The sequence below is a fragment of the Elephas maximus genome, chromosome 3 (genome assembly GCF_024166365.1).
Source record: "Elephas maximus indicus isolate mEleMax1 chromosome 3, mEleMax1 primary haplotype, whole genome shotgun sequence".
Lineage (NCBI taxonomy): Eukaryota > Metazoa > Chordata > Mammalia > Proboscidea > Elephantidae > Elephas > Elephas maximus.
The window spans coordinates 200,561,376-200,575,718 of NC_064821.1; positions in this window are offsets into that span (position 1 = coordinate 200,561,376).

Here is a 14,343-nt window from a genome sequence, read left to right on the forward strand (position 1 = left end):
ACAGCTGGCAGCAAGTGATGTTTGGCAGGGTAGAGTAGAGGCCAGGGCTGTCCACTGCTTTGGACAGGTGCCCCTCCTACCTCCAGGGTCATAAAAATCCACTTCTCAGGTTTTGTGTGCTCGTTTTGTTGTGCTATGGCCCTGGGTGGAGTTAATCAATCCTCCCCCATTCCCACCCATTTTTGCAGTAGCCCCTCTCAACGGCAGGCCTTGGATTAGACGTCTGATAAAGTGGCCAATGGAAATGAGCCAGGCAGCCATTTCTGTGCTCCTCAAGCGACTCATTTACATCCTGAAAATTCCAGACTAGAATCTGGAAACCTAAAACTCCCTTCTACAGCACTTCAGATGCTTATCAGCTAGCAGAAAGGGCACCTTCAGCCCTGGTCTCTGAGGTGAAAGACAGGTGCCCTCAGCTCTCTCTATTCCACATGGTTAGCAGAGTGGCTTTCTACCATGACTTGAGGTACAAGGTATTCACTTCAATTTTCCTTCTTTGAGGTTTTATTTTCTTCTCTGACTCATCATCTGTTTTTGGCGTTCAAAAACAACAACAACAAAAAAACAAAAACAAACAAAAAAACTCACCGCAGTCAAGTCAACTGCAACTCATGGTGACCCTATTAAAAAAAAAAAAAAAAATAGGACAGGGTAAAATTGTCCTGTAGGGCTTCCAAGGAGCAGCCAGTGGAATCAAACTGCCGACCTTTTGGTTAGCAGCCAAGCTCTTAACCACTACACCAGGGCTCCAAATGGAAAGAGGAGTTATTAGCTGCTGAGAGGATGAATTAGATAGGAATCAGAGGAGAGAGCGCACAGGAGAAGAGAAAGGGCCCGCAGTAACTGGGTGGGAAGCATTCAAGTGGGTTTTCATTACACGTTTGTTGAACAGCCCTCAAATGAGTGCTGCTGTGGTTGTAAGGGTTGAATTTTACAGTAATGGAAAATTTTTTACAGAGGGACAGGTGGTCTTGGGATATCTTAAAGTGTTTGTCTTCATGCTTGCGTTCCCCCTCCACCTTCTACCTCTTTACTCCTTTTCTCTCTCCCTTTAACCCTCCTTTTCTTTCCTTCTTTTTCTCCTCTCCTTTCCTTTCCTGTCCTGTCCTTTCTTGTCCTTCAATGTTGGAATGTTAGGCACAGTGCAAGGTGCTGAAATTATAGTGGTAGATCAGTTATCAACCCCCGGGACTTACAGGTTTGTAGTGAGTTACCACCAGATAAGCATCTGAAATACTGTGACAGATACTTATGAAATGTTATAGATGCACAAAGAAGGCAGTGGCTAATTCTACCTTGGAGAGGAGCCTTCATTGAAGAGAGGACATTTGAGTTGGATCACAAAAAATAACTGTCTGTTCAGAGGGAAGAACTTTGGGAGAAATAGCCATTTCAGGCAAAAGGAGCATCATGAGCAAGGACTTGGAGTGAAGCAGACTGGTGTGTTTGCAGAGCTAGAAGTTCCCCACGTGTAATGAGTACTACCAAAGAGAAGCACAAGCTCCTACAGGGTTAAGAGATATGGGCATTAGATGAGTCTGAGATGGAATCCCAACTCCACCACTCACTTAACCTTTCTATGCCCTGGTTTCCTTATCTGTAAAATGGGGCTAACAATAATGGTACTTACCCCATAGAGTTGTGAGGCTTTAAGTGAAATAACACATATGAAATATTCGGTTCCATATCTGAAATCATACCTGTTGGTTACTATTAGAAGTACAAGACAGAAGGTTGAGGTCTTCTCTGGTTTTCCAAATTAAGTTTGATCCCCCTGCTCCTTCCATATACTCCTTTAGGAGCTTGTGCTTCTCCTTTGTAATACTCATCACGCTTGTGGACTATAATGTTCTCGAGAGCAGGGAAGCTGTTCATCTTGTTTACCACGGTATTCCCAGTAGTTGTCACAGTGCCTGGCACATCCTAGACACTCAATAAATACTCACCAGGTGATCATGATGGGCTTTGTATGTCACGGTGAACAGTCTGTAGTTTAGTCTGAAAACCATTATAAAAGGTTTTAAATTGGAGAGTGACATGATCAGCTTTACATGTTATAAAAATGACTCCAATAGCAGTGTAGATAATGGGTTGGAGAGAAACAGAAGGTAGAGAGAAAAAATGGAAGGTTATTTCAACAGTCTAGGTGACAGACAAGACGATCCTCTGTTAAAGAAATGGAAATGGAATGAAGTGTCTAAGAGTGATGTTAAGAAGGTAGAATGGACAGAACTTAGGTGAGTGATTGTATATGAGGGGTGATGGAGAAAGAGGAGTTGAGGGTCATGCTCAACTTTCTGACTGGGTGATTAAGAGGATGGTGGTACCATTCACCAACATACAATATATAGGAAGAGGAGCAGGATTTGGGAGGAGGAGATAATGGTCTTGGCTTTTGATGTTATTGAGTTTGAGGTAGTTGTGGTGACTTCAGGTGGAGATGCCAAGTAGGAAGTTGGACATATGGCCCTGGGACTCAGTAGGTGGGTATGGCAAAAGCAGTGGGCAGGGCAAAAGACACAATTTAAGACACACCAACATAGTTAATATTTTAAACTTCTGATAAAAACTATTGGCCCTCTCCAAAGAAAAAATGCAAATATACACATCATTTTCCTTGTAATTTAAGAAGCTCTGTGTGAAGCTCATCCAAAGATTCTAAATTAAGATAGTTCAAATATGGATAAGATCTGTCTGACTTCAAGAGTGTTAAGAAAAAGAAAAAAAAAAAAAAGGAGAGGTGAGGGAAAGGAAGGAGAAGAGAGGAGAAGGGAGGGAAAGAGAAGAGAAAAGGGCCAATGACAGAAACTTGGCACATAGCAACTTTCGCAGAGTTTGTAAAGCTGACAAAGAAGATTGGGTGGGAGGGGCTAAAGAAGTGAAAGGAGAAGAGGGACTCTCAGGGAGAACAAATCTTCAAAAAGGAAGAAGTCAACAGTACTAAATGCTATAGAAAAGAGGTCAACAGAGTTCTTTCAGTGGGAAATTTTAGAGTTGGGATTGGGGGACAGAAGCTTGACAGCATTTGGGTGAAAACTGAGTAGAAACAACAAGTGTTCTAGTCAATTACTGGTTTTTTTTTTTTTTTTTTTTAATCTCGGTCATGAAGAAAGAGTGGACATTCGTCCTAACTGTCCAGAATCCACTCTCCCTTCCCTTCCTATTAGTATTTCATTCTCCCTTGGGGATGCCCCCACTTAGTATTAATAGAAGATAGTGATTACTTTCTACCACCTAAACCAAAAGCACCAAAACCAAAAGCACCAGATCCTCCTTTTTCCCACCTTGGGATAGCCAGAGAGCCAGCACATGATCTAGGTTTGGCCAATTAGAATCTGGAAGACCTCAAATCTTGAACAAGTGACCCAAGGAGCAGGAGATGGTTGGATCCCAGTCATCACAGTAGTGGGATGTGCTGACTAGTCTACATTCTTCTTTCAATAAATTTCTTTTCTTTTCTTAATATGTATAGATTCTGATCTATCTATATTAGTTTATATTATCTATATATATGGAACCCTGGTAGCACAGTGGTTAAGAGTTCGGCTGTTAATTAAGGATTCAGCAGTTTGGATCCACCAGCCGTTCCTTGGAAACCCTATGGGGCAGTTCTACTCTGTACTATAGGGTCGCTATGAGTCAGAATTGACTCTATGGCAACTGTTTTTTTTTTTTTTTTTGGATATATATTAGTTTATATTAGCAATTACATAATGGTTGCTTACAGTGGACAGCCCTGAGTGATATAATTGACTCGGTAGTGGATGTAGAGCACCTCTCCCTCAGAGCTGAAGGCAGGAGGTAAGGGGGCTGCATATGCTGATCGATTTCCAGAAATTGAGTAGGAAAGCTGAAGTGGTTTATCTCTGATGACCCTGAATTTCTTGATGAAGGAGGAGTCAGCATCAACTACTGAGAAAGAGAGAGGGAGGTGATAGACACCAGACAAGGTGTGGCTTAAGGACACCAGACAAGGTTTGGAATGGCCATTATGGTGAATGGGAAAAATAACTACTGTTTACATGTAAAAGGATTACCAAGGATTCCAAGAAATTGTAAAAGGATTGCCAAGCAATGCCAAAGGCCTACTGAGATTAGTGGTCATGGATTTGTAGTTGGGCCAGTCCTCAGTGTTGGTAACTTTTCTCCAGCAGTACTCAATGCCAACTGCTCTCTGACTAGCCTGCTGAGAGTGGTCCTGCACAAGGGTGGAGTTAGGTTCTGCAACCTGTATAACCTTCAAAGCATCTCAGTTAAACTGAGGACATACCGAGAATGAAAGTTTGTGGGACTTCAGAAATAGACAAGCCTATAGAGACACATAAAGCAATCAAGGTGGTGACAGAGAGAGACCTGTTGCCATAGAGTTGATTCCAACTCATAGCGACCCTATAGGAGAGAACAGAAATGCCCCATAGGGTTTTCAAGGAGTGGTTGGTGGATTTGAACTGCTGACCTTTTGGTTAGCAGCTGAACTCTTAATCACTGGGCCAACAGGGCTCTGACAGAGAGAGAACAACTCCAAAAAACAGGAAGAGGTAGATAGACATAAGGACAAAAAGTACTAAAAACTAAAATATATTTTGTGGAATGACCTATGCCACAACCTGTTTACTTTAATTGTGGTTATTAAAGTAATGTAGCTCATTGACATATAAGAACTTTACAGAAATCTGATGCTATCCCTTACAGTGATTTATAAACACCCTACCTTATGTTATCCCACAACAAAACACACTTAGACTTTCCCCGAACTCCCAAAATTTAAAGTTTCGAAAGAACAGTGTTGGTGATGTGTCTGGAGGTTACTGATCAAGGAGGAAGGAAATGCAGATTTTGGTTTCAGTTCTGACAGTGACTAGCTGTCAAGCCACTTCTCTTCCCTCAACCTCAGTTTCCTCATTTATAAAGTGAGGTAATCAGGCTAGATTATATCTAGCTCTTTCTTTCTTAAATATTCTATAGTTCTGAATGCTGGCTTCCAATGGTAACTTCTAGACATTGCAGAATATGGTAGCCTTTTTCTTTCAAAAATTTCAATGAAGGACATTGGGCAGCTTTTGGAAGGCAAAGGAGTTTTCTACCTGAGGTAGCCAGTTAACTAATACCCCTAAGATTTCAAAGTTAATTATGAAAATTAAACTCATGCAAAATATTGAGAACCTGCTAGGAAAATAAAATGTAACATGAAAAGGAAATCTTAGTATTTGAAAAGAAAACGGAAATACTGTTGTTGTTGTCATTGTTACTGATGTCAGTGCCATCTTTCTGGAGAAGAGGGGAAGGTTGAAAGGAGTCAGTGGGAATATAAACAGGGCCTAGAACCACCCCTAGAGATTCAGTCCTTATCTCTTTTCTCAATATTTTGTTGTTGTTGCTTTAAACACTTTTTTTAAAAACAATTCAGAGGTAAAAGTGAAAGTGATAGTTAATGATCACCCTCCTCCCTAGTTTTACTCCCCTCCTCGGGGGTAACCATGGAGAAGTTTGTTGTGTATCCTTCCAGAACTTTCTTTATACATTCCAATTCATATAAACACACATATACCTATATATATTAACCTTTTGTTTATTTTTTGTTATTGTTTACATATTACATTATATGATACATACTATTCAGCAACTTGCTTTTTTACAATAATTCCACACATACATAAAAAACATACATAGACACACAAAAGCATACACCATTCAATATTCTTCACTTTTTAAAATTGAAGTAAAAAAAACTTAAAAAAAAAATCATTTTTGAGGACTGTTTTGAAAGGAAATAGAAGTGTTACTCCCTTGACTTTCTTGTATTCTGTTAAATGAAATAAAAATGTAGTCATGTGGTTGACAAAATGGAGTCAGGAGTCTAGTGGACAACACCCCTAAGACTTGTCTTTACTGAAATTTAAGCCTATTTTTTCTGTAAACCAGGCAACCCTCATAGACCAATGAGATTCTGATAGTGCTTCCACTCTCCTTGACCAATAGTAAATTGTATAAATTGTATAAGCCAATCAGAAATAAGCTTCTTTTGCTTCTGTGTTTTGTCAATATAAGCCCACCCCTGCTATGCAGGGGAGTACATTTCCACATGTGGTTTGGTGCTACCTGGTTCTGGAAGGCAAGATGCTGAGGATAGTAGAGCAAAAAAAGGAAAAGTCTGGGTCACTGTAGATGAACTTACCCTGGAACTATGCTTTTCGTCAGACAACTTGACATGCGAGACAGTAAAACATCTTTTTTGTTGTTGTTGTTTAGCCATCTGAGGGAAATTTTCTGGTATTTGCTGTAGGAAGTTGCCCAACTGACTGATATACCTCTCTGCAGTTGCTGCGGGTACAAACCAATTTAAGTGAAGCAAGAATTTGGAAATTTAGGTTGTTTCCAATTTTCATTATTGTTCAATAGTGCTGTAAAGGGCAATTGTATTTTTTATATTTTGGTATATTTCCAAGGGCCAGTTTCCCAGTAGTGAAATTACAATATAAAAGGTATGCCCGTTTCTAAGTTTTTGATAGTACTTCCAAATTGCTTTCCAAAACAATTGTTTGAATTTACACTTCATTCAGAAATTTATGAAAATGCACTTATTCACATTCCTTTTCTTAATCTTAGGTAATTTATAAATGCAATATAGGGACTCATCATTGTTTTATTTTGCATTCTTTTGATTACTAGTTCGTCTGAACATTTTCCGTGTGTTGTTTGTTAGCTGCATTTCCTTTTTCATACTTCTATTGGGTGGAAGGCATTTACCACAGTGTCTGGCCCGCTTAGATATTCAGTGTTTGTTTAACTGCATGCTTTTGGATTTCTTTATCTATATCCCTGCCGTTGCCTAGTCATCAGGACTCTATGTCTGTCACATTTATTTGTATAATAAAAATACTTCTTTTGGGGGCATAAATTTTACAAGTACTTTTGTCCCCAATCTGCGTTAATAGTTTATTTTGGGTTGCTTTTAGTTTTGCATCATTCAGATATTTAAGTTTTATGAGGATCTTTTCTTTTATATTTTTTCCTAAGCTTAGAAATCTTTCTTCCTTCAGAGAATGTAATCAATATTTTCTATTACCTTTTGGTTTTCCTATAGCTTGATTCTCGTGCTTTGCCCTCTGATTAGTCTGAAATATATTCTGAGAGGAGTCGTATACCTCATAACTTACATTGTTAAAAGACGTTTATTGGTACTTCTGAAGTAGCAAAAATGCGTTTTCTTTAGTGTTTTAATATTAGAGAGAATACTTTTTCTCATTTGTTTTAGTATAGCTGTATAAGCTGTGATTAATCTCTAGTCCTTGGAAAATGGTGCAGGCCCTGTTCAAAATATAGCTGAGCAGTCTGTTCCACTCTTAAACGTAACAAACACCCTAATACCTTACAACATGTTTTCCCCTATTCAAAACAGGCGACTGAGAGCTTGACATGACTAACGCCATAATGATGTTCTAAGTAATCTGTAAACATTTTTTTATTATACCATCTGCACCGGTCTCTTCCAAAGGGGTGCGGAGCTCTCTCGGCTCCTTGGCCTTGGTCTCTCTTCTTTTTTTGTTCTCTTGAGAAATGGCCTTCAGCCTGCAAACTGACGGGAAGGCTGTCTGGCATTTTTTAATCTGCAACTTTCTTTCTTGCTCCCTATCTCAGCCACAGTGGACTTGGCAAAACAGTTACACTAGCTGAGAGATTCTTATGTGAGTTTGTCAGCCTGTTACAAATATACTGATGAGAGTCCAGGGTGCCTGACATGTTTATCTTTAGTTCAATAAAGAGTTTTTTTTATAGTTGTTTTGTGATGTGTAAGACCATCTGTCGACTACGTGCTCAAAACGTTAGGCAACCCTGATCTTCCCCATATAAAACCCTCCCATCAACCCTTTAGGGTAGACAGAATTTGGGAGAAATATAACCCCTTCTGCCTCTTGAATACCAGTATTCAATAAAGCCCTCTCACTGCTTACCTCTTCCTGTCTCAGTATTGGCTTTGTGGCAGGCGGCCTGAACCTGCGACTTGTGGTAACACTTCCATGTCCCCACTTCTTAGCCCATCGTTTTTTATACTTTTCTCAGACTCCAACAAAAAGAGGTATAAAAAGTGGTCACATAAAAATGGAAAAAGTGCTTGTCTCTCTCTTTTTTTTTCATATTACTGATTTTCCCATCTTTCTGATTAGTACTTTAAGGCAGAAGCACCTTCAGATGAAGTGACTAACATTCTCGAAGCCTTCAACCTTGGAAAACCAGCACAGGCTTCCCCGAGGAAGGCAATGCCTGCGCTGAGACCAAGAGGGCTCACCCTGTGGTGAGTTCCATGTATCCTGAGCATAAGGAGGGTGGTGCAGTGGGATGAAGCTGCTGAGGAGCAAACAGATCTTTGTACCATCGTGGCTTATGGGCCACGTCAGGGAACTTTGGCCTTTATCCTAAAGGCATGGGGAACCATTAAACTACTTTAAGCAGGAAACTGACTGTTATGGATTGAATTGTGTCCTCCCAAATCAACTCCACGGCAACGAATTTGGTTTGTTTTTTTTCATATCTGTAGTGGAGCGCTGGTGGCACAGCGGTTAAGAGCTCAGGCCAAAAGGTCAGGAGTTTGAATCCGTTATTCCCTCACTGGAAACCCTATGGGGTAGTTCTACGCTGTTCTAGAGGGTTGCCATGGGTTGGAAACAACTTGATGCCAACAGGTTTTTTTAAACACTTGTGGTAAGGAGCCCTGGTGATTAAATGCTTGGCTGCTAACCAAAACGCTGGCAGTTCGAACCCAAATGGTGGTAAGATTGAGATATTTAGCAAGGAGAATTGGCAAGATTGGATTTGGGGTATGAAAGAGAGGACATAAATTACGATGCTACCTGGATTTCGGACTCAGAGGGTATTGTTCCCTGAAGTGGAGAATATGAGAAGGAGGCTTATCGGGGATGGGGGAGATGATAAGTTCAGTTTTGTGTATGTTGAGTTTGAGGTGCCTGTGTGACATGCGGAAAACCTGGTGGCATAGTGGTTAAGAGTTCGGCTGCTAACTAAAAGGGTGGCAGTTCAAATCCACCAGGCACTCCTTGGAAACTCTCTGGGGCAGCTCTACTTTGTCCTATAGGGCCACTATGAGTCGGAATCTACTTGACAGCAAATGGGTTTGGCTTTGGTGTTTTTGGTGTAACATACAGAGCCCTGGTGGTGCAGTGGTTAAGTACTCAGCTGCTAACTGAAAATGTCAGCTGTTTGAACCCAGCAGCTGCTCTGCAGGAGAAAGATGTGGCAGTCTGCTTCCATAAAGATTACAACGTCGGAAACCTAGGGGCAGTTCTATTCTGTCCTGTAGGATTGCTATGAGTCAGAATCCACCAGACGATGGCAGTGGGATTTGGTTTTGGTTTGAGCAGGAGAGAGAGCCTCAACCTTCCCCAGAAGTGATCTGCAGCAAGCCTCAGGCTGTTTTGCTTAGGACACAGTTCCTACCCTTTTGGCTGTTTACCCTTGCTGGAGTTATGCATAGTTGATACAGTTAAAGAACAAAGCAGGCCATGGGGAGGTTGCAAGCCATTTGAGTTGCAGACCCCAGATGCTGGCATCCAACTTCTAGTTTTCTGTTACAACTTCAAATTCGACCTTCACCACTAAAGCCAGAGTGCAGAGTGCAGATGAGGCTTTATTTCTGAATGCTAGTATCTGAGGTCATGCGGAGGTCAGGAGTCACTTAAGCAGAAAAGCAGGGCGGGTGGTTAAAAGCAAGAGCATTCCAGAGGTTCTTCGTGCTTCTGAACCCAATTCGCCCTCCACTAGCTCATCAGATCTTTCTTCAGTTTGCTTGAAAATTGGGCTCCTTTATCCTGCAGAAGAGACTCACACTACCCACTTCGCTTCAACAGAGGGCAGCAAACAGTCTACGTTTGTCAGCTCAGACAACCCAAACTGCTGCATGTGTTTATGAATGGGAGAGATCTGTATGGTGACAGGGCAGCCCCCAGAAGAGTTAGCAACTCTCAGACTACTTCTCTTCTTGCCAACAAGAGTTAGGTGCAACTTGTGGAGGTTGGTAGTAGTTGGCAAGATAGCTTTGTTCATAGAAGATAGCATGGGCAAAAACATGGCAACACGTATGGCGAGTTCATGAAACGGCAAGAAGCCTGGTATCCGTGGCACATAGGACTGGGGAAGGGAAGGCCGTGATAGAGTAATGAGATCGGCCGGACTCTCTCAGATGTTGTGTGCATCTTGAAGTACTTGAATGTCATCCTGAAGGCAATGGAGGATCACTGAAGGATTTTGAGCAAGACAGTGACCTGATCCACTGCAATTTTTGTTTTTTTTAATCAAGATACTGTTAACTTTTTTAATTTTAGCGTATCAGGTGGGTGTGTAGTGATACCTCATTGTAGTCTTAATTTACATTTCCCTGATAAGCGATAACGTTAAACATCATTTCATGTGCTTTTTGGTCATTTGAGTATCCTCTTTTATGAAGTGTCTGTTCAAGTCTTTTGCCTACTCTTTAATTGGGTTGTCTGTCTTCTTCTTAGCTCCTGGAAACCCTGGTGGTGTAGTGGTTAAGTGCTACGGCTGCTAACCAAAGGGTCTGCAGTTTGAATCTGCCAGGCGCTCCTTGGCAACTCTATGGGGCAGTTCTACTCTGTCCTATAGGGTTGCTATCAGTCGGAATCGACTCCATGGCAGTGGGGTTTGGTTTTTGGGTCTTCTTATCGATTAGTAAGAGTTCTTTATGCAGTCTAGGTATGAGTCCTCTGTCAAATATAAATGTTGCGAATATCTTCTCCCAGTCTGTGGTTCGTCTGTGCTTTCTTAATGATGTCTTTTGGTAACAAAAGTTCGATAGGTTTTTTTGAAAGCAGTGTGGGAAGATGGATTGGAATGGAGTAAGACTGAGGCGGAAAGAGTAGTTAGGAGACTGTTTCAATAATTTAGGCAAGGAATAATTAAGATATGGAATAATATAATAATAACAAGCACTTATGTAGCACTTCCTGTTTGCAGGCACTATTCTAAACATTTTAATTTATTTAATCTTCACACCATCCTTGTGAGGTAGTTGTACTATTATTATCCCTATTTTACAGATGAGAAAATCAAGGCATGGAGAGGGTAAGTGAGGTGCTCAAAGCTTTATACTGCTAGTAAGTGGCAGTGGCAGGAGGGAAAGAAATTTGAGATAACTTAATTATTGACTGGGTAGGAATGATGAGGGAGAGTAAGAGATCTAGGATAACTTGAAGCGTTCTGACTTAGATAACAAAGTGAGCAATAAAGAAGTGCAAGTTTGGGAGGAATAAGTGAATTTCATTCCAGGTTTTTTTTTTTTTTTGAGGTGGAAATGCCTAATAGGTAGCTGAAGGTACATTGCTAGAATTTAGGGAAAAAGATCTGGCTGGAGATAAAAATTTGCAGGTCATCAGCATATAGATAATAGAGCAGGATTTCTCAATCTCAGCACTACTGACATTTGGGGCTGGATAATTCTACGTGGTGGGGAGCTTCCCCTTGCATTGTTGGATATTGAGCAGCATCCCTGGCCTCTCTACTCAGTAGATGACAGCAGTACTCCTCCCCAGTTGTGACAGCCAAAGATGTTTCCAGCCATTGACAAATGTCCCCTCAGGAAGCAAAATCACCCTGGTTGATGGAGAGCCACTGGTACAGAGGAAGCTATGGGTGTGGACGAAATCATTTAGAAAGACTGAGATATGTGCAAGATCGTGTTTCTCAAAACTTCAAAAGACATTTTCAATCCTTTTCAACATAAACATAAAAATCCTCATCTTCCTTTAATTTCAAATATTTCAAATTTGATTTCTCAGTTTTACAAGTATAAAATTATATTACAATACAGAAGAAGCATTCCAAACTGTACCTCCACATTCTACTCCAATACACCCCCTGGGAGAGTCTCTCTCTTCTAGAAAATCATTGCTAAAGGGAGAAGAAGAAAGGGACAAAAACACTGGAGAGTCGCTGGTATTAATGGATGGGCATGAATAGAGGAATGTTCAGGGAGAGTAACAAGAGTTGTCAGAGTAGAAGCAGAAGAAAAACCCTGATAAGTCTGGAAGAAAAAATGCTGTGCTGAGCAACATCAGGGTATGCTGGCTCTGTTAACTGCAACAATAGCATTTTAAAAAAAAATAACCTTTTGTTGTGTTTTCAGTGAAGGTTAACACAGCAGTTTAGGTTCCCACTCAACAATTTCTACACAGCTTGTTCACTGACATTGGTTACATTCTTCACAATGTGTGAACATTCTCATTATTTCTGTTCTGGTTTTTCCATTTCCATTAATCTAGTTTCCCTGCCCCCTTACAGTCTCATCTTTGTTTTAAAGTAATTGTTGACTGTTTGGTCTTATGTAGGTGATGTTTTTAAAGGAGCTCAGTACTAGATGAATAATTTCTTTTATAAGGATCAGCACAAAGCTGGTGCCTATGAGGTGGAGGTTAAAGATGTTCCAAATGTACAACTTTTTCAAACTGCTGTATCACTCCGTCATCTCTAACATCAACTAATCCCTCTTCCTCAGTACTCTCCCTCCCGTCTTGTTGTTATTAGGTGCCGTCGAGTTGGTTCCAACTCATAGCGACCCTATGTACCACAGAACGAAACTCTGTCGGGTCCTGCGCCATCCTTACAATCGTTTATGCTTGAGCCCATGGTTGCGGCCACTGTGTCAATCCCTTTCGCTGAAGGTCTTTCTCTTTTCCACTGACCCTGCACTTTACCAAGCATGATGTCCTTCTCCGGAGACTGATCCCTCCTAATAACATGTCCAAAGTATGTAAGACGCCGTCTCGCCATCCTTGCTTCTAACGAGCATTCTGTTTGTACTTCTTCCAAGACAGATTTGTTCATTCTTTTGGCAGTCCACGGTATATTCAATATTCTTCACTAAGGCCACAATTCAAAGGCATCAATTCTTCTTCCGTCTTCCTTATTCATTGTCCAGCTTTCACATGCATATGATGCGATTGAAAATACCATGGCTTGGGTCAGGCACGCCTTAGTCTTCAAGGTGACATCTTTGCTTTTCAACACTTTAAAGAGATTTTTTGCAGCAGATTTGCCCGACGCAGTGCATCTTTTGATTTCTTGACTGCTGCTTCCACGGGTGTTGATTGTAGATTGAAGTAAAATAAAATCCTTGACTACCACCATCTTTTCTTGACTTATCATGATGTTGCTTATTGGTCCAGTTATGAGGATTTTTGTTTTCTTTATGTTGAGGTGTAATCCATACTGAAGGCTATGGTCTTTGATCTTCATCAGTAAGTGCTTCAAGGCCTCTTCACTTTCAGCAAGCAAAGTTGTGTCATCTGTATAACGCAGGTTGTTAATGAGTCTTCCTCCAATCCTGATGCCCTGTTCTTCTTCATATAGTCCCGCTTCTCAGATTATTTGCTCAGCATACAGACTGAATAGGTATGGTGAAAGGATACAACCATGACGCACACCTTTCCTGACTGTAAACTACTCAGCATCCTCTTGTTCTGTCCAAACAACTGTCTTTCCGATCTATGGACAGGTTCCTCGCGAGCACAGTTAAGAGTTCTGGAATCCCCATTCTTCGCAACGTTATCCATAATTTGTTATGATCTACACAGTCAAATGCCTTTGCATAGAGTCAATAAAACACAGGCAAACATCTTTCTGGTATTCTCTGCTTTCAAACAGGATCCATCTGACATCAGTAATGATATCCCTTGTTCCGTGTCCTCTTCCAAATCTGGCGTGAATTTCTGGCAGTTCCCCGTCGATGTACTGCTGCAGCCACTTTTGAATGATCTTCAGCACAATTTTGCTTGTGTGTGATATTAGTGATATTGTTTGATAATTTCTGCATTTGATTGGGTCACCTTTCTTGGGAATAGGCATAAATACGGATCTCTTCCAGTCAGTTGGCCAGGTAGCTGTCTTCCAAATTTCTTGGCATAGACGTGTGAGTACTTTCAGTGCTGCATCCATTTGTTGAAACATCTCAATTGATATTCCACCAATTCCTGGAGCCTTATTCTTCGCCAATGCCTTCAGTGCAGCTTAGACTTTCTGCCTCAGCACTGTGGGTTCCTGATCATATGCTACCTCTTGAAATGGTTGAATGTTGACTAATTCTCATCTTTGGGTTCTCTAATTCACTGAACGTCTCAGAGAACTCATGAACGTATAAAGAAAATGGCTCATGCCATTGTGGAGGCTGCCAAGTCCCATATCTGTGGGTCGGGTGTAGGCTTCTCCCAACTCGTGGTTGCAGGGGCTGATGAACTGAAACCAGCATTTCAGACCACAGGTTGCTGACTCACAAGGCTGCCAAAGCTGGAAAATCAGGTCAGAGATAGGCTGCCAGTC